This window comes from Mesoplodon mirus, assembly GCF_964341445.2.
Source record: "Mesoplodon mirus genome assembly, chromosome: 14".
Classification (NCBI taxonomy): Eukaryota; Metazoa; Chordata; class Mammalia; order Artiodactyla; family Ziphiidae; genus Mesoplodon; species Mesoplodon mirus.
In genome coordinates, this window is record NC_138990.1 from 4579763 (window position 1) to 4602571 (window position 22809).

The following is a 22809-nucleotide window of genomic DNA, read 5'->3' on the forward strand; positions in this document are numbered from 1 at the left end:
AGGGCACGAACCCGTATCCCCTGCATCGGCAGGCGGACTCTCAACCACTGCGCCACCAGGGAGGCCCCAGGTAAATTTTTGAAAAGTATGAATTACTACATAAATAGGAGTTACTATTATTGGTATTAGACTGCATTGGTCTCTCTCATATGTTTTTTTTCCATTGAATTTTCTCAGAGTTTATGGCACTACAGTTGACCCTTGAACAATGCAGGAGTTAGGGGCACAGGCCCTCCATGCAGCTGAAAATCCATGTATAACTTAGAGTCAGCCCTCTGTATCCATTGTTCCTCCATATACAGGATTCTACATCTGCAGATTCAGCCATCTGCGGATCGCATAGTACTGTAATGTTTACTATTGAAAAAAAATCCATGTATAAATGGACCCACACAGTTCAAACTCGTGTCGTTCAAGGGTCAACTGTACAGTTGAACAATCTACAGTTTTATAGACTTCCTCACTGAGGGAAAACATTTATAATGTTATAATTTAATCATTTCAACTACAAATTGAAAATATCTCCTCCATTTCCTCCTATTGTAGTCTTGTAACTACAGCAGTGGCATGGTCTTTATTTCCCTTAAAACTTTGAATATGGGCTTCCCTGGTGGCGCAGTTGTTGAGAGTCCGCCTGCCGATGCAGGGGACACGGGTTTGTGCCCCAGTCCGGGAAGATCCCACATGCCGTGGAGCGGCTGGGCCCGTGAGCTGTGGCCACTGAGCCTGCGCATCTGGAGCCTGTGCTCTGCAACGAGAAAGGCCACAACAGTGAGAGGCCCGCGTACACCAAAAAAAAAAAAAAAAACAAAAAACAAACAAAAAAAAAAACAAAAAAAAACTTCGGATGTGAGTCACTAACTCAAAGTTTTTGAGATAAGAATATAACCAGAAAGTAAGGGTGAGAAGGTGCTACTGCCCTCTACTCTTTTCCCCTTTTTTAAGCCCAGACTATTCATTTAAGATACAATTACAACCACATTGCACATGGAAATAAAAGTCTTCAATGACTTCCCACAACTTTGGGGTAAATGCAAGCATGGCTCGTGTGACCCTGTGTCAAGTGACCCTGGCTACCCCTCCACAACATCTCACCTCTCTCCCCTTACCCTGTCCTCTGTGGTCAGTCATATTGAGCTCCTCTAGGCTCCTCAATTGTGCCTCAGTCTCTCTTGGGCCAGAACTTAATGTTTCCCATACCTGTGACACCCTTGCCAATCACAAAGAACCTACCAGCACCATCAACAGGTCCACTAATTTGTTACTCCTACTTCCAGACTCAGCTTAGATATCATTTTCTCAGGGCAGCCCCCACTTTGGAGTCATGCGACCTAAGAGGGTCTGCCATTACTTGGCTCATTATCATATTATGCTTCTATTTGAAAAATCCTGGTCGTCATTTGTTTAATGTCTGTGTTTCCTAATATTTCCCCAAAACCCCTGAGTTCAGAGGTTATTTCTTTTTCAACACTGTATCCTCAAAGTTTGCATAGTATTCAAAACATAATGGTACTAAGAAAATATGTATTGAATCAGTTAATCAACGAATCCACAAAGGCTCATAGAGTTTATTTCTAGAACTCAGAACTGTAGTAAACTACATAAGAAAATGAAATATCACAAATGGCCACCTACTAACAGTTAGAAAAATGAATAGGCACTTTGATAAAGCCTTCAGAGGATGAAGAATAGTTGAGCATTGTTATATTTATGACAACTTCAGTTTGATGTGCTGTGTGTACATCTGTGACCCTTACCTTTTAGAATTTGAACCTGTTACAATTTGTTTGATTTCACAATGGTCTCTTCTTTAAAAGTGATTTTTTTCTTATACAAGGGATTTAGGATTATTTCTTCTTTTGTTAACATTTATCAGCATTTCCTGAGATAACTTGATAACTCCCTGGGCTCAAAGTCTCAGTGCCTATACTCACTCAGAGAAATCTTAAAATACCTACAATTCAGCAAGCCAAATCTAGCCCTGGGAGGTGAGGATCCATGACTTGGTTATTCTGTCTCAGGCCTCTATGGAATGGGGGGGGTGTTGGAGAAACACAGCAATGAGATAAAGGTGGGAGGTAGGAACAAGCAGCCCAGAACAGATCATAAAACAACTCTGGGATGTTAAAAGATATTGAAGCTGTCATCAATTTCAGTTCAATATAAGATAGATTTTCTTTGTCAAAGCTCTGCCTCTAAAATGGGACATAAGATTTTTCTAACACTAGGACAGGAATTTAACAATGATGGATGGATGTTCCTAAAAAACCATAAAGAGACAATCTGAATAATAAGGTTGACTCTCAGACTGATTCTTCAGAAGTCTCTTGTGAGCCTTTAAATTTACTTTAAAAGAGTAGCATTTTAAGTTGATTTAGTGAGATGGCTAAAACTTAATTAGTTATCAACTAATTACCTAATGGACCTTTTTTGAGGTATAAGGTTGAGCTACATCTCTAGCTGCAATGAAATTAATTTAAAATTTTATAAGCCATGAAAGGTAATCACATCCTTATGAATCAACTAAGGTATGAAGATAATATTTAGATGCTGCACTGACACCAAGACACCTAAAGCAGGTTAATTGGGTGGCAATTAGTAAGAAGAGTGCTAATCACCATATTAGTCTTCTATTACGCAAATGAAATTACATTTCAATTAACAGTTAAGAAACCAAACAATTCAAAATGTATGGGCAATAACAGCAATTGGCATGCTTCATAGAAGCCAAAGAAAAACTCTCCAGAATGAGACAGTTTAATCTTGCTCTCAATTCAACAAGATTGGCATCATTTTCCCACTTTTTGCATGAATTTAGAAGTACAGCCCAATATTTTAGAATTGACACCTGCCATACCAAATGTAATTTATAATAGTATATTCTAGAATTATATGTGAAAGAAGAAACTCATTTAGTTGAGTTCTCTCCTTTATTAAGAGGAAACTAGGACTAAGAAAGCATGAATGACTTGATTAAGTTCAAATGGTTAGTTAGTGACAAATCCAGATCAAGATTTCAGAGTACTGTTACATGAACACTATATGACTGTCAAGGGTAAAACATTATTTATCATCAATAATAGAATACAAATTTTAAGAGTCTGGCATTTGGAGACATACACATCTGGGTCTTTCACTTACTAGTTGTGTGACTTTGTGCAAGTTATTAAACCTCTCTAAGCTTAAATTTCCTAACCTGTAAAGTGAGGATAAGAGTACCCACTTCATTCTATTGGAGGTGTTTCTTAAAATAAATCAATCAGAGTTTGGCTCAATGACTAGTATATAGTAAGCACCCTCAAAATATTACCTATTATTATTAGCACTGGTTTTATAAGAGAATGCATTGATATAATTTGAGGGCCTCAGAAAAGTAATCCCTTTCCCTCCCAGGAAGTCATATTGCTTAAAATCTTCTCATTAAAGATTTTTTTTTAATTTTTGATTATTAATTAAATGAAAATGTCTTTGGAAGCAATAACACTGCACTCTATTTTCAGCTCACACCTCAGTAGAAATCAAGGTGCTGATGGTAACTAAAGACAAGGGTCCAGTGACTTCAGACTTCTGGGATAGAATGCACGAGTGACTCAACAGGCAAGTAAAATGGGGTACAGAGATGTTGAAAAGGGAAATAGAAGTATACAAAGTAAATGTTACTGTCTTTCTCATTTTGCCAAGGATGTCTCACTGGGAAAATCTAGGTCAAAAGCTTGCCTCTAGGAGTACAACCACTGACATGGGAATTATCAGGTTTGGTGGTTTTGTTTTCAAGCTGTGTAAATATAAGTAAAGATAAATAGTGATTTTAGTTATTTTGACCAATATAAATTACTTGGCTAAAACCAAACACATTTGAGGCAAAGGAAATTGGGTTGGTCATGCTTCTGTTTTTGCCTGAATTATCAGTACAAATACAATTTCCATCATTGGCAGGGATCTGATGTATTATAAAGAACTCTGCACATGAGTGAAAGTGACAGAGGAGAAATGAGCAGCTGAGGCTTTGCAGTGTTTTCTCTGCACACGTAGGAAAGCGGCCATTTGAAAATCTTGTAAAAACCATGGCTTACATGATTGTAACAATGGATCAGATTCAAGAAGGGAAAGAGGGAAGTTGGCTCAAAAACTCCTTAAAGAAAGTAGCACATTTTGAATAATGCATCTATAACTACATTTTCACTCAATATTTACATTGTTCAAGGCCAAATCAAACTAGAAGTTTTAAATGTAGTGTCAGTAGGATTCACTGATGGTTGCTTCCCTGACTTTATTCTACTTTTGCAGCTTTCTTCAGATCCCACCTCTCACCCTCAGTTATTCTTCAGATTCATTCAGTTTGCCTTATGCCAACTTCCTCTCTAGAAATACACCATATCAGATACTCTGCACAACTTTCCTGATTAAAACAACTAAAAAGACCCTAGGGTGACCCCCATGATTTCTGCTTCCTGATACTTATACCTTTGTGTAATCCCCTCAACTTTAGTGTGGACAGGATCAGTGATTTGCTTCTCACCAAAAATCACCTCTGTGATTATGTTACATAAGATTGTAACATTCATGTTGCTAGGAAACAATTTCCCTTGCTGACTTTAATGAAGTAAATAGCCATGTCGAGGAGATCCATGAGGTAAGGAACTGAGGGCTGACTGTAGGCAATGACCAGCTAGGAAGTGAGGGCAGCCTATACTTGAAAACCAGCAGGAAACTGAAGCCCTCAGTTCAGTATCACTCAAGGACCTGAGTCCGGCTAATGACCACAGGAGCTTAGAAGTGGGTCCTGCCCCAGTTGAGTCTTCAGATGAGAACTTGGTTGACAATTTGATTGCAACCTTGTAGAGAATCCAGCTAAGCTAATTTTCTCATGACCTACAGAAACTGTGAGGTAATAAATGTGTGTTGTTTTAATCCACAGATAACTGATATAGTCTATTGAATAAATATTATAAAAATTATTTTTAATGTGTTGCTGAGTGTTAAAAACTAAGGAAACTACAGACCTGAAAAACAAAGTAAAAATAAAAACCTTAGGAGATAAACTATCCTTAAGGCCAGATTTCACTGTGAGGGTTTCATACCCTCAAAATATTGAGTTTTGCTTTGACTATTGCATAGGGCACTGAGGGAAAAAACAAAAAACAAAAAAATTCTAGGGACTTGCCAAATAGGGAAATATAATTTCCCTTGACAAAAGCTAGCTATGTCTGTATGTAAGGAAAAATAAGAAATAAGCAGCCAAAAAACAAAAAAAGAATACAATAAAGAAAACTGTTTTTCTCAAATTTGATATTTAGTAGAATAAATAGAACAAATAATCACTCCTGGCAATTCATAAATTCGAGCCAGTATTATGTGGGTTTGAGGCCTAAATTTATCTTACTTATGTAGTCCAAAAAATATCAAGTGTAAAATTTGGTTTAAGGTAATCAGGATAGGTTATTCAGCCAGAAGATAGAACTGAATGTTAATCCTATTAAGGGAAACTGAACTTAAACCTAGGCACTAAGGAATTGCAGTAGATAAAATTCTGAGGAAAATAAGCAGTACAGAATTAAAAAAATTACAATAATACATAAGGAAATAAAGTACAATGAGGGAGAGCCAGCAGAAACAATATCAGTGTAAATAGAAACACAAAAACTTCAGACATAAGTATTTTCAGTTATAGAAATTAGATAATGATGTTTAATATTTTTTAAAGACTATAAAAACTTGAAAATATAAACAGAGAACAAAAAATTATACAAGCTATTGGGGAAATAACAAAATAGATTTTATAGAAATGAATCACATTAAACATATTAGATGAAGAGAGAATTAGTGAACTAAAAAATAACACAATAAATATTCACATTGCAACCCAGTGAAGAGAAGATGATGGAGTTAGTGACACAGAAAATAGAGTGAGTCAATCTAACCTATTATCATATTATAAAAAAAAAGTAGGATGCAATTAAAGCAGAACTTTAGAAAAATAGATGGCCTTAAACCCTTAAATTACAAAATAAAAATGTTTCAAAATTTATGAACCTAGCATCTAGTATGTGAAGTTATAAAAATTACTTCAAGATAAACCCAAAGAAAGTAGAAAGAAAGATCAAACACAAATTTAGTGAAATTTAAAAAGTAAACATATACTAAAAGGATCATTAAATCCAAAATAAGTTATTTTTAAGAGATAATAAGCCTGATAAAAAATCCTTGAATTTGATCAAGGAAAAAGAACAATACTAGGAATAAGAAAGGGCACATAACTATAGATGTTGCCAGTGCTACACATTTAAAGAATATATATAACTCTCACATTTTTCCAGGTGATAGAAATAGAGGAAATGCTTCTCTGTTCACTGTTATGGGACTAAAATAATTTTTATACCAAAACCAAATAAGAGCAGAACAAAGAAAATTATAGGCCAGTCTAACTCATGGAGTTGCAAAATTCCTTTGAAAAATATTGAAACATTGAAGATAATACATCATTAACAAGTTAGATTAATTTCAGGAATCCAGGAATGATTTAATATCAGAAATCTGAAGAAACTAGTTCAACATATTAATATATTAAATGAGAATAAATATGTAAAAACCTCAGATTGTGTGAAATACACTTTATATAAAATTCAAAATCCACACATGACAAAATCCCTGAAAATTGGATGGAAGAACATTTTCTTAATCAGATGAAAAGCATTTCCAAAAACAAGCACATAGAGTTACAGAAAACACTGTGGTTACTAGCATGGGGGGAGGGGCAGGATAGGAGTAGAAGATTAAGAGTTACAAACTACTGTGTATAAAATAAATATGCTACAGTGATATATTGTACAGCCCACGGCATATATCCAATATTTTATGTTAATTTTAAATAGAGTATAATCTATAAAAATTTTTAATCTCTATGTTGCACACCTAAAACTAATATAATATTGTAAATCAACTATATATTCTTCAATAAAAAAAGAATAGTCATTCATGGCAAACACAACACAATGAGATTCACTTTACACCAACCAGACCAACAAAAAATTACAAAATCAACAATCTAAGTGTTGGTAGAGATGTGGAGAAATGAGAAAACAACACACTACTGATAAATGTACAAATTATAACTATTCCATAAAACATTTTGACATTACCCACTGAAGTTGAGTATGTTCATACTATAAAAGCCAGTAATTCCACTTAGATATATTCCTTAGAAAAAAAAAAAATACTGCCTCTAGTAAGTATATACCTTAGGAGAAATTTTTGCATGCATGTATCAAGTGATACACAAGAATGTCCATAGCAACAATGTTCATAAAAACAAAAACTTGAAATGATTAAAATGACCATCAATAGTAGAATCAATAATTATCTTGAATATTTATTCAGTGGAAAAAGTGAATCAACTGCTAGTACATGCATCAACTTGGCTTAACCTTAAAAAAATGTTCAGACATAAATTTTAAACACTGTTGAACAAAACAAGCCTAAAATACATATAGTAATAGATTTTAAAACAAGCAAAACCAAACAATTATTGTTTAGAGACCCTACATAAGTGTTAAAACTTGTAAAAAGGAGTGTGAAAATCGTTAACACAAAATCCATAATTGTGGTCAAAACTCCAGGAGATGGGGTGAGAGAGTTACACAGGAAGCTGTAGATACAAATAATGTTCTGGCTCTTAATCTGAATAATCAATACTAGACAGTCAATTTGGAATTCGTTTTAAAATAATAAAGACATATTTAAACCTCTTTTATAAGTTCAATATATTTGAAAATTTTAGAAAGTTGTTCTAAAGTTGTATCCACCACCCCTTGGGACAGGTTGCACTCTTCCTTCCCTGACCTTCCTCTTGGGTTACATTTGTATCTAGGTGCTCAGCTCTCTGAGAATGTAACTAGAGGGAAGACTTGACATGATTCCAGATGCTCCAATAACCTGCCTGTCTGTGGGCATCGTGGCCATTTCCCAGGCACTGCTGAGGTGGATGAAAACCAAAGCTGCCCTCTGGACTCTGGTGACTTCCTCACCCATGGCAATGGTGTGGCCTGAACCAAATTCAAAGAATGTCTTTGTCCCCTGTGTACCTGTACTCTGCCCCTTGGGATATCAACAGTGTTGCTTTGCCCATTGAGTTTTAGTACAAATAACACCTGCATTTTGTGCTAACATCCCCTCCTTAGAGTTCTATTCAGAATCCATGGGGTGCCTCAGGGGAACTATCTGAATCCAAAGAACTGAATATACTGATTCCCTTGACATTTAACAGAAACATTTGTTCTCAACTGGACCAAGCCACCCTGTTTAACTCCCTTTTTCCCTGGGATACATTTTCTTCAAAGGGATTTCAGTCTACTCTGACAACACTCTCTTCTTCCATCAAAAATGCCCAGAGCTTTCTAAATATTGGAGCAGAATAAGTCTTTTATTAAAAATAGAAACTTGAAATATATGCAAATTAACCTGATCCATGATTTTCACTAGTAAAACATCAAAAATGTTCCAAACATCAAAGAATGTGGAATTATTGAACTTAATTATGGTATATCCATATAATAGAATTTTTCCACATCAGTATTAGGTAGGAAAGTTTAAATAAATTAAAAGCTGTCAATCATACAGATTTAAGTATAAGTGCAGTTTATACAGTATGAAATCCTGTTTGTATGGCCGTGTGAGTGTGTATGTGTACATGCAAGTATGTGTATGTTTGGAAGAATGCACACAAAGATATTAACAGTAGTTATTTCTGGGTAGTGAGATTATGGGTGATATTTACCTTCTATATAAAATATATAATTAGTTATTTGATTTTTAAGTTCCCTTATAACTGTAACATTTCTTAAAGCTATGCAAGTTGAGTTGCAATTCATACAATCTGATTTATATATTTGGCCTTAATAAACACATAAAAATTAATGTTGGTTTATTTAAGTATAGTTCCTATATCTGACCATTTTTATTAAATGGATGAAAATAGTTGAAAGAAAAACTAACAACATAAAATTCTAAATTGTCAATCATATTCACCTAAAGCCTTACAAAAACCTAATTTTACTGTTGCTCTATAAAAAACGCGATATTTTTCACTATTTAATTAAAAGACAAGAGACAATCTGTGAAAACACTGAGATTAGAATGAAAGCATTGTTTCTACATTTTCTTATTTAAATAAGAACAGTTGTTCATAGCACAAAAAATATTTTATTGATTGTGTTAACATTGATAATCAGGTGTTTTGCCATTATCAAACATACAGAAAAAAAAAAAAGAAGAAGAAGAAGAAGAAGAAGAAGAGGAAGAGGAAGAGGAAGAGGAAGAAGAAAGAAGAAGAAGAAGAAGAAGAAGAAGAAGAAGAAGAAGAAGAAGAAGAAGAGGAAGAGGAAGAGGAAGAGGAAGAGGAAGAAGAAAGAAGAAGAAGAAGAAGAAGAAGAAGAAGAAGAAGAAGAAGAAGAAGAAGAAGAAGAAGAAGAGGAATTAAGCATATCTCCTGTATAACAGTCTTGCTTAGCCAGGACAACTTATGTCATTAATATTGCTTTTTTATAATTTTTCTTTATTCTTCCTAATTTTTTGTTTTATTCTAGCAAGATCTTAATCAAGTCAAATATAGAACTCAAAAGATTCTAAAGAAAAACACATAACTGCAAACATTCAAATACATTATTCTCAGGTCTGGTGGTTCCAAGGATAAACTGAAAAACTTGCAGCTACACATGGACACGTTTGAAATTGTATAAGAATAAAAGGTGCTGATGAACCTAGTGGCAGGGCAGGAATAAAGACGCAGACAGACGATAAAGAATGGACTTGAGACACAGAAGGGGAAGGGGAAGCTGCGACGAAGTGAGAGAGTAGCATTGACATATATACACTACCAAATGTAAAATGGATGGTTAGTGGGAAGCTGATGCCTAGCATAGGGAGATCAACTCAATGCTTTGTGACGACTTAGAGGAGTAGGATAGGGAGGGTGGGAGGGAGGCTCAAGAGGGAGGGTATATGGGGATATATGTATACATGTAACTGATTCACTTTGTTGTACAGCAGAAACTAACACAATATTATAAAGCAATTATCCTCCAATAAAGATATTAGAAAAAAAATAAAAGGTGCCAAGTTAAAGTAGAAAGAAAGAAAAATGAAATAAAATAAACCAAAATAAAATAAAGGAATTGTGGATCTTTGCCCATTGATGTGTGCTTAAGTAAATACATACATTTTGTATATACATCTAGTATATTAGATGTTTGAGCCAAGCAGATGACAATTGTCCATGATCCACTGCAAGCCCTGCCAGAATTTCCCATTAACTCTCAGTCACCGTACACCAAGTATCAAAAAGGATGAATCTGTACATTTTGTTTCCTAATTTTTATTCCCCCAAAACATAGCACACATGTTTACCAAACACAAATGTCTAGTAATCGTAATAAAAAATGACCGAATTTGTCAATATATGGGTAAACTTATCAGAATAATGCATATAATTAGGAAAATAAAACTTTTGCTCCACTGATTATAAACATATAAGCACTAAAGTATAAATTAATAAAAATAAATAATACTGTTCTCATTGTCTCCTGACAGCTACAAAACATAAACTGAAACTAATTTAGATATAGGATATGTACTCCTATAGTTTTAATTACCAGTTTTAAGGAAAGATGTTTTTAAAAAATAAAGCAAGCTATAAGATGTCCAGTTTGGATCATAGTCAATACTTATACAGAAAAATAATTCCATATTCACTAAACCACTCAACAAAGTCGTATTGTCATAGAGAGGGTTTTTTTCCTCTAGTACAGTGGGGAAGACAGATTGTTGCAAATATACAGATTGAAGTCTGTGACATGTATAGCAGGATGAATTTTTTCTTGCTCACTTTACTCCTTTTTTTTCACTTTTCCATCTCCATTGCTCCCCCACTCAGTCATTTTTGTCTGTTTGTGAGAAACTATATTTGATAAGGTAGAAAAAGAACACAGAAAGTTATGGCATAAATAGTGGCTAATATTAGGGAGAGAAGCATTGTTTCTCTTGCAAATAATTCCCTCTGAAAAATCTGAACCAGCACCTCCTCCTACAACAAAACCAAGGAGCTGCTGCTGTCTTATCTCCCTGGTGACTGGACCACGGAGCAGGGCAGGGGTGTATAAAAGATTATATTTTGACAAGATGGAAGCAAAGGAAGGGAGATCTTAGAATGGAACTCAGAGATACCTAGCTAAGGTGTAGGCAACACAGTGACTAATCCCTCTGGTTTCCATGATATAATACAACATATTTTCCTAGTTTTGGATCAAATATTGCAGACAGGTCTGAAGACATCAAATGCCTAATCAGAAAGTAAATAACCAAGACAAAAATTAATGGGGAATAGGCAGAGAAGTCAGGGAGGGTCCCTTGAGAAAGCAGTGTTTCAGCTGAGACCTGAAAGATGAGAAGATCTCATTAGACAAATAACACAAACCGCTCTTTTGCAAAAGTTAGACATGATTTAGTGAAAGACAAATTCTGAAAACAAAAATTGCTGGGAGTTAGGGTCCCAGTGACCAAGATGAGGTCACTGAGTAGGCAGGGGCAAGCCCAAACAGTGCCCTGAGGACTACATGAAAGACTTTATTCTTCACCTTGAGAGCAATGGGAGATTTTGAAGATGGTAAAAAGGGATGTGACAAGATCATTTAGATAATGGTTCAATATGATCATGCCACTGGAGATGAAGAGTACTACAGAGGGATCTATGAGTAGAGGCAGGTAGGCAAAGTGGAAGGTTATCATGTTGTCTAAGAAAGGTAATGGTCACTTAACACTAAACGTGTTAGCAATAGCGCTGAAGAAAAATAGACTCAACAAGTATTTGGAGGTTAATTTTATCAGAACAGGTAGTGAATTGGGGATATGTTGTAAGAGAAAATGGAGACATAAAGAATTTAGATGAATGCTGATGCCGGTGGATAAGATGGGGAAAACTAGGCCAGAGTAGGTTTGTCAAGGAAATTTTCAGGACAAACTTGAATACACTGAGTTAAGATGCCTTTGACATAAGATATCCAAGTAGAAATGCAAAAGAAATCCAAATAGAAATTCTGTGGCAGAATATTCAGGTCAAGATTTGGAGGTACAAGTCAAGAGTGGAAGCAGTTAAACTGGGAAATATTTGAGATCTGGGACATGGACACTGTCCAGGTGGCACCTGCATAGCCTGATGTTTAGACACCAAGTAAGAGGCTAATGGGAGAAGAATCCAAGAGTCGCAACACAGTTTCTACCCTCTCTCCTTATCCCTCCTGTCCTCCTACAATGTCCAGAAGATCTTGCCTGATCACTAAGCCTGAGACTTCCAAGGCACTATTAAAAAAATAAGTAATCAGTTAATTCACCTAAAGTTAGAGGTAGGACTCATTTACTAAATCAAAAATTTGGACCAAAACTGTACAAGAAACTCAGTTAAGGACTGTGGATGATAAAAAGATGTAATAAAAGCAAACATTTTATGAATTGGGTGATTGGGATTGACATGTATACACTGATTTGTATAAAATTGATGACTAATAACCCTGTTGTATAAAAAATAAATAAAATTAAATTATTTTTTTTATAAAAGCAAACATTGGGTTAGTTCCTCTATGAGACCCACTCTTCTGAGTAGTTTATGTATTAACTCATTTAATCATACAAACAACCCCATAAGGTAAGTAAAATTGTTCTGTCCATTTTACAGATGAGAAAATGGAGGAATAGGGTGACTCCATATCTTGTCCAGCTAGTGAGTAACAGATCTGGAATGTGAAACCATACAGATTGGCTCTAGACCCATACTTTTTAAGTACTACAGTATTATGTAAAATAAGACCTAATAGGTCTTATAATCTAGCTAAGAATATAATAAATAAAAAATGTAAAGTGTAAAATAAAATTGCAAAGCACCTAGTTACTCAGATCTAGGAAGCTCTAGAGATTTGTCACAGGTACTAAAATTTAATTTCTCAAATGACTACAGATATGTCAGTCAGGTTAGGCTAGGAAAAGCTTCAATAACAATCAACTCCAAAATATCAGTCATTTAACAAAGCAAATGTTCATTTATTATTAACACTACATCTCCAACATGAGTCTGCAGGGGAGTTGTTCTCATGATTATCACTCAGGGACCCAGGCAGTCAGAGGCTACATCTTTTATTTTTTATTTATTTATTTTTCTTGGTGTTACTTGGGCCTCTTATTGTTATGGCCTCTCCCGTTGTGGAGCACAGGCTCCGGACGTGCAGGCTCAGCGGCCATGGCTCATGGGCCCAGCCGCTCCACGACATGTGGGATCTTCCTGGACCAGGGCACGAACCCGTGTTCCCTGCATCGGCAGGTGGACTCTCAACCACTGCGTCACCAGGGAAGCCCAAGAGGCTACATCTTGAATTGGACTTCCACACTCTCTCAGAAGGATAATAAAAAGTGGAAACACATACACAGACTTTTAAAACATCCACCTAGAACAGACAAACAGATCGCTATAAATCCTGATCATTTCATTGGCCAAAGCCAGTTATTTACATGGCCATACCTAACTTTAAGGGGATGGCGAAGTGGAAGTGAAGTATTTGTCAATATCCCTACAGACCACCTTACTGGACTCACCCTAAACCCTCATGGTAGTGCCTCTCATTGCTAGACCACCCACCGCTGAAGAAGAAAATGATGATTCCCAAGCAGAGTATTCCATTTCACTTCCAGCCACAGCTCGAACAGAAGATCTCAGAGAACCATCACATTGTTAGGTGTCGCTGGAGTTCAGGGATGTTCATCACAAAAGAAAATAGAACTCAAGGCTTAATACTGAATATCAATTCAAAGACAAGAAGAAAAAGACAGGGACAGAAGTAAAATGAATTATTAAAATGCTAAAAGCAACAATAAATGCATCTAAAAAGTGTTTCTCAGTGAAAATGATAAAACATATTTTACTGTTGCCAGCGTCCTTAGGAAGTACTGTAGTAGATTTAAAGGAAAGAGAAACACAGACTGCCTGATACTAAACTTTATGAGAGAGAAATTGTATTCTAACATACTACTTCTCAAACTTTAAAAATCAGAGATATTTGAAGAAAAAGTCCTTCAACTTCTTATTATCTTGGGACACATTGTCCACAAGTACACAAGGATCAGAGCTTTACTGAACATTACAGCCTGTGGTTCCTTCTACCATCTAGTACCAGGAGGTCAGCAAACAATGGTGATGTAACATAAATGCTAAATTGCAACTAGGAAAAAAGTTGAATTAGACTGAGGAAGTGCAGGTTATAATTTAAAAATTTAAAGTTTTTCCTTATAATAAACTTCCAAAAAGCAATGTTAGAGCTCAAAACCATTGTGACAGAAATAAAGAATATCTTTTATGGACTTATTTGTAGGCTGGGTATGGCTGAGTTAAGAACCTCTGAGCTTGAGTACATCTCAATAGAACCCTCCAAATCTGAAAATCAAATAGAATAAAAGGCTGAAAAAAAAGAAGAGAATATATAAATCTTGTGGAACATCTACAAAAGGTATAACACACACACAATGAAAGTATCAGAAGGAGAAGAAAGGAACAGAATAAATATTTTAATATAATATAATAGTTATATTTATTATATATAATTGATATCTATGGACTACTTCATACAATGACAGCAGAATACATATTCTTCTCAAGCTCACAATATAGACCACATATTGGGCCATAAAATACACCTTAACAAGTTTAAAAAGTAGAAAACATACAATGCCTATGCTCAGACAACAATGGAATTAAACTAGAAACAGAAAAATTAACTGGAAATTCCAAAATACATGGAGATTAAGCAATATCTATATTAGAAAAGAAGAAGAATCTAAAATCAGTCATTTAGTTTTCCATCTTAGGAGATATGATTAAGAAGAGCAAATTAAATTCAAAGTAAGCAAAAGACAAGAAATAATAAAACTCAAAGCAGAAATCAATGGAATTGAAAACAGGAAATTAACAGAGAAAATCAATGAAACCAAAAGCTGGGTAATGAAAAAATAAGTAAAATTGACTAGCCTCTAGCCAGGCTAACCTAAGAGAAAAAAAGAGAGAGGGCACAAATTACTAATATCAGAATAAAAGAAGGGATATCATTACAGATCCCATGGAAATTAAAAGGCTAATAAAGGAATGTGAGCACTCTATGCTCACAAAGTTGATGAAATAGACCAATTTCTCTGTTAAATTTAACAAAATATGTACAAAATCTATTGGAAGAAAACTAAAAACTCTCATGAAAGAAATAAGAGAACTAAGTAAATGAAGAAGTATTCCAAATCCATGGATTAAAAACTCTCAAAATTTTCAAGATGTCAGTCCTTTCCAAATTGATCTATAGATTGAATACAAGCCCAATCAAACTCCCATAAAGTTATTTTGTGGGTATTGACAAGCAGATTCTAAAGTATATCTGGAGTGGCAAAAGACCCAGAATACCTAACACAACATTGACTGGGAAGAACAAAGTTGGAGAATGGACACTACCCATCAAAACCTACCATTAAGTACAGTAATAAAAAGTACACTCCTAAAAGATAATGTGATAGAAAGCCAAATGACCTGGGCTATGATAGTAACTTTTCAGATACAATACCAAAGGCAGTATCCATGAAAGAAATAATTGCTGAGCTGGGCTTCATCAGAATTAAAAATTGCTCTGTGAAATACAATGCCAAGAGAATGTGAAGATAAATTAAATACTAGGAAAATTATTTGCAAAACACATATCTCATAAAAGACTTATCCAAAATATAATGAGAATTCTTAAAACTCAACAATAAGAAAATGAACAACCTAATTAAAAATGAGGAAAAGACAGACACTTCAGTAAAAAAAAAATAAAGATAAAATGAACTAGTGAATATAACAAAAAAGAAACAGACTCACAGATATAGAAAACAAACTAGTGACTACCAGTGGGGAGAATGAAGCGGGGAGAGGCAAAATAGGTGTAGGGGATTAAGAGGTACAAACTATTATGCACAAAATAAATAGGTTACAAAAATATATTGTACAACACAGGGAATATAGCCAATGTTTTATCATAACTATAAATGGAGCATAAACTTTAAAAATTGTGAGTCATTAAGTTGTATACCTGTAACTTGTATAATATTGTACAGCAACTATACTTCAATAAAAAAATCAGAAAGAAGAAATAAGATATAAGGATGAAAACTAGACATATGAGGACACACTCTACATTATATGACATTAGGAAAATGCAAATTAAAATAATAATAAGGTACCACTACACATATATCCAATGGCCAAAATCCAGAACACTGACTACTCAAAATGCTGGCAAGATGTGAAAAACTAGGAAGTCTCATTCATTGCTGGTGGGAAGGCAAAATTGTACAAGGATTTTCACTGTCATCACTTTTATTCAACATAGTACTAGAGGTCTCAGCCAGAAAAATTAGACAAGAAAACTAACTAAATAAAAGGCATCCAAACTGAAAAAATAATCTTTATTCATAGATGAAATGATCTTAAAAGTGAAAAGTCCTAAAGATTATGCACACACACACACATGTTACAATTAATAAATGATTAAAGCAAAATTGCAGCAGCAAAATTAATGCACCAAAATCAGTTCTGCTTCTATATACTAAAATGACCAAACTGAAAAATAATTTAAGAAAATACCATTTATTATAACATGAAAAAAAATAAAACACTTAGGAATAAATGTATCTAAGAAGGAGAAAGAGTTATACCTTGAAAATTATAAAACATTGCTAAAAGAAATCAAAGACAATATAAATAAATAGAAAGAAATCCCATGGTTGTGGATAAGAAGACATAATATTGTTTAAATGTCCATATTATCCAAAGTGATCTATAGATACAATGTAATCCCTATGAAAATCTCAATGGCATTTTTTGTAAAAATAGAAAAAAAATTGTAAACTTTGCATGGACTCTCAAAGGAGCCAAAATAGACAAAATGATCTTAAAAAAATATAAAAACAAAGAAGTTGGAAGCATTGTATTTCCCGACTTCAAAACAGACTACAATGCAACAGTAATTACGATCATGTTGTACTGTCATAAAGACATATATATATATATATATATATATATATATATATATGAAACAGAATAGAGAGCCCAGAAATAAACTCTCATAATTATGGTAAAATGATTTTAACAAAGGTGCCAGGAATACACAATGTGGAAAGGACAATCCCTTCAACAAATGGCATTGGGAAAACTGGAAAAGAAATAAGTCAGACCCTTTTGTGACACTGTATACAAAAATTAATTCAAAATAGATTCAAGACATAAAGTAAGACCTAAAACTATAAAACTCCCAGATGAAAACATAGCAGGAAACCTTCAAGATATTGAATTTGGCAATGATTTCTAGCATATGACACCAAAAGCAAAGCCAACAAAATGAAGAACTAGAAAAACGTGACCACATCAAACTTAAAAACTTATGCACTTCAAAGGAATTAATCAACAGCGTGACAGGCAGCATATATAATGGGAGAAAATAATTGCAAATCTTATATATGATAAGTGGTTAATATCCAGAATATATAAGTAACTCCACAATGATAACAAAAATGATCTGATTAAAACTTACCAGAGGACTTGAATAGATATTTTTCCAAAGAAGATATTAAAATGGCCAATAACCACATGAAAAGATGCTCAACTTCACTAATTACTAAGGGAATGCAATTCAAAACTACAACAAGATGTTGCCTCTCATCTATCAGCAGGGCCACTATCAAAAGAATTGAAAATAACGTGAGTTGTCAAGGATATGGAAAAGTTGGAATCTGTGTGCACTGTAGTTGGAGATGTATAATGGTGCATGGAGGTGTAAAATGATATGGAAAACAAAATGGAGGTTCCTCAAAAAAATTTTCTAAATAATTCAAAGCAGTTTCTCAAAGAGAAATTTACACATTCACGATAGCCAAGAGGCAGAAGCAATCCAAGCATCCACTGGCAGATAAATGGATATAGAAAAGACAGTATATACATATAATGGAATATTATATAGCTTTAAAAATGAAGAAAATTTTGATGCATACTACCACATGGATGAGCCATGAGGGCATTATGCTAAGTGAAATAAGCCAGTTACAATAGGACAAATACTGTATAGTTCTACTGATGGTAACTATTTAAAGTAGTCAAAATCATAGTTACAGAAAGTAGAAAGGTGGTTTTTAAGGGCTAAAGGGGAAGGGAAATTAATGTTCAGTGGGTATGGAGTTTCTGTGTTGAAAGATCAAAAAGTTGTAGCGACCTGTTGTACAATAATGTGAATATACTTAACACTACTGAACTACACAAATAAAAATGGCTAAAATGGCAAACTTAATATTATGTATTAAGATGACAGACGAGAAATGAAAACATAATAAAGACATACTATTTGTAATTCAAGAAAAATAAATTTGAAAAGGATGAAAATATTACATTTCCATCTATGTATGTGTATATAGAAAAAATAAGTATATATGCTATATATACATATATATTTACATAGATATACATAAAGTATTAAAATAGACTCAAAAGAGGTAAATATTCTGAATTAGCCAGCTATCTGGAAAGATATTGAAATATTATCATTTTAAAAATATGTATGAAAATCTACTCCTAGAAAGGGATGAAGGCACACATAATTTAATGAGCAATTGCTTTTAAATAGTTATGGACCAACAAATTCCCATCATATATAAATTTATCCAAAGCACAAAAAGAAATAGAGCTTTTCAATTCATTTACTCAAGCTAGTTTAGTAAACCGGTTACAAAGCACAATAAAAGAAAACTGTATACCAATCTCACATCCCAATGTAGGAGTTTTATTTAATATACCAGTAAATCAAATCTAGAAGAATACTAATGGAAAATATACATTATGAAGTGCAACTTATTTTTTAAAAAGAATATTTTAGCAAGAGAATATATATTGATATAATTCAGAGTCAATGTGATCCAGATCACATTGGATGATAGAAAATGGAACTTCCAACACTAGCTCTACCAATTACTGATTTTGTGACTTTGGGCAAATTACCTAATAATTCTGGGTCTCTGTTTTCTCACAGACAAAATTGAGATAAAATACCATCTGCCTCACAGGTCTGTTGTGAGGATTAAGTAAGATAATGTGTATAATGTCTTAACACAATGCCTGGAAAGTCCTCGGTAATTGGCTATTAGTTTTGGACAGGTAGAAAATAATAAAAGGCATTTAATAAAATTTAACATCCATTCCTGATTTTTTTAAAGAAACTAGGAATAAAAGAATGGTATCAGAACATGAGTAATACTATGTTTATCTCAAACTACTAGAATTACACTTAGCAACCAAAACAAAAAAGAAATTCCTGATACACTCAATAATAAAACAGAAGTGACACTTTTGATCCAGAGCTAGCCAAACTGCAAGGTTTAAGGCATAGAACTTCAGACTGTTAAGTCTGCCCAAGACTTATAACACCAACTGCAAATAATCTGGGTCCAATACCAAAGTTTTTAGAAAGAGTCCACATATGATCATTCTCACTTTTGACTACCCCAAGTTCAGCAGGCTCCTAAAACCACCCTTAGTTTCTATAATTTGCTAGATGGATTTACAGAACTCACCAAAAACTACTACACACATAGCTATGGTTAATTACAGAGAGAGTAAGAAAATTAAAATCAGCCAAGGACACTCAGAGGTCAGAATCTGGGAGGGTTCTAAATGGGAAGCTTCTGTTATCCTTAGGATTTGTACCCTCTCTTCATGATGTGTGATAATATACATAGATTATTGCCAACCTGGGAAGTTCATCTAAGCTCTGTGTCCAGGGATTTTATTGGGGTTTCATTATCTAAGCATGATAGATTGATTGACCATATTATTGAGCTCAGTATTTACTCTCCCCACACCCCAAAGTTCAGGCTTTTATTGTATGGACCAAAGGGCCCACCATGAGTCACCTCATTAGCATAAACCATCAGTTGTGTCTAAGGGGCTCACCATAAAAAGCAGATACTATTATCACTCAGGAAATTCCAAGGATTTGGAAGTTACCTCCCAGGAATCACAGACATAAGCCAGACCTCTCTTTAGGAAAAGCCTCATTCTTCACTACGCATTTGTTTTTGCTCTTAACTTTGTTCTGTATGTTCCATCAATAAAATTATCAAGGTATAGTCTAAAATATGCATTATTAGAAGAAAAGAGATAAATGTATTACTCATATATGAAATTATTTTCTACCTCAAAGCCCTAATAAATTCAACTGTAAAATTGAATCAATTTTTTAGACTCAGTTCCAAGAAGAAGTTGTAATAAGTGAACCGGGTTAAAGCAAACAAACAAAAAACTCCTTAGGGTTATTGTATCATTCTCATTAAACAAATATATTAAGTAGAGGAGAACTGATATCTTTAAATCCACATTCTATATCACCTTACTACATAAGTTATCATGAATTTGGTTAATTTTTATCATGCTCAGGGACTGTTTCTCTCTTAATTTACAAAGCATTTTATGAAGACAGATGCTGGTTTTTTTAATAATATATACTTTGGTGACTATTGAAAAGATATTATTTTCATTTGTTGTGATGAATTTAATTAAAAAATTTTTCTAAATATAGTTTATCATTAGTTTCCTTGGGAGGAGAGAAACTAACATAGACATAATGTGCACTCAATTTTTTCCTCTGTCTGCTTTTAAGATTTTTTTCTTTATCCCTTGTTTTAAGCAATTTGATTATTATGTGACTTGCTGTAGCTTTGTTCATGTTTCTTTTACTTGGGATTTATTAAATTTCTTGGGTTTTTAGGTTTCCAGTTATTTTCTGCCAAATTTGAAATTTTTTCAGCTATTATTTTTTCAAACACGTCTTCTGTTTCCTCTTCTTTCCTTCAGGGACTTCAATTACACGTAGACTGTCTGAAGTTGTCTGGCAGTTAGCTAATGTTCTGTTCATTTTTTTAGTGTTTTTCTCAATGTATTTCATTTGGATAGTTTTTATTGCATGTCTTCAACTTCACTTATCAATACTTCTGAAGTATATAATCTGCTGTTAATTTCCATCTATAATTATATATAATTATAATTATATATATAATTATAATTTCCATAATTTCCATCTATAAAAGTGCAGTTTGGGCTGCTTTTATATCCTCTGTGTCTCTACTAAATATGCTCAATCTGCCCTCTACCTTTCTGAATATGTTTTTCATACATTTTGTCCACTGTTTTACTTATATCAGACAAGAGGGAAAATGCAGCTCTTGTTATTCTAAATCCTGAAGCAGAAGTTCTATATAATTAATTTTCATTTTTTTCTATAAAAAATCTTAGATCTCCATTTAGAAGTATAATTGGGTTGTAACCTCTTGCTACTTATGTTCATGTTAATATCATGAAATCAACTTGAAAACTTTACATTTTGAATATTCTAGAACAGTGAGGATCAATGTTAGAGGAACATAATTTCTCCATAGATCAAAATGCCACTAAGTTATAAGATGGTGCTGGAGGAAGATTTATCAAAATATCAAAATCCTAAAATATATTTGAAAAAAATGATATACAAAGAAATATTGAAAAGGAAAAGAGAAATAAGAGAGTTTACCCCTTAAACAGTAAAGTCTGAAATAAGACTATAAAGATCAATCAAATAAGACAGAAAGCCCAGAAACAGTCCCTAGTTAGGCAATAATTTAATGTAGGACAAAGATAATGTCATAAATAGGTGAACTTAAATGGCACTTAAGTGAAGAGTCAACAATAATAAAACTACTATTGCCCTACCTCATACCAGTAACCAAAATAAATACCAGAATGAATTATGTAGTTAAAATTTAATTGGGATGAATACACACACTATTATGTATAAGATAGATAACCAACAAGGACCTACTGTATAGTACAGGGAAATCTACCTAATATTCTGTCATAACCTTTATGAGAAAATAATCCAAAAAAGAATGATTTTATATATATATATATATATATATATATGTATAACTGAGTCCCTTTGCTGTACACCTGAAACTAACACAACATTGTAAATCAATGTTACTCCAATAAAATTAAAATATTTTAAAAAAATTTAAAAGGTAAAATATAAGGAAACCAGTAAAAAATTCAGATGAATATCAGTTATTATAATCTAATAATATCAGTTATTATAATCTAATATACAAATTATTAAAGAAAATTTATCATAGTGTACACAGTGGCTCTCTCCAGATTACGGAAGTGCAGCTGACTTTTATGAAATGATATTACTTATATCATCATAAAATGATTCAACACTGTTACTCTTTAATCTGTTTTTATTTGCACTATAATGCAAGCCTTTACTGAAGTGGTAATGGGGGATCTTTTCAGTAAGAAAATGAAATAAAGTATCCACTCCCCGGCATGCTGGCACCCATTTTAGAATGGCACAAACTCTCCAAGGAACTCTAAGACCCAAAGAATTACTCTTTCTCTCTCTCTCTCTCTGTAAGTCTGTCACTGTGAAGTTTAATCCTTTTGCTGATAGTCAAGCAATTTCCTTACAGACTTCTTAAAGCTGGACAGAGGTAGGGAATAGAATACTTTTCTCTGGACCTACATTCTTCATTATGTCAGTCCCTTTATAGCTACTGCTTCAGGGTGACCTTGAAAGGAAACACCCTGCAGAGGCAGAATTTGGGTAGTGTTCACTAGAGAACGGTATTGCAGGGCTCAGTGTGTAAGGAGAAGTTACTTTATTTCTCAGAGGTGGTTCAGCACCA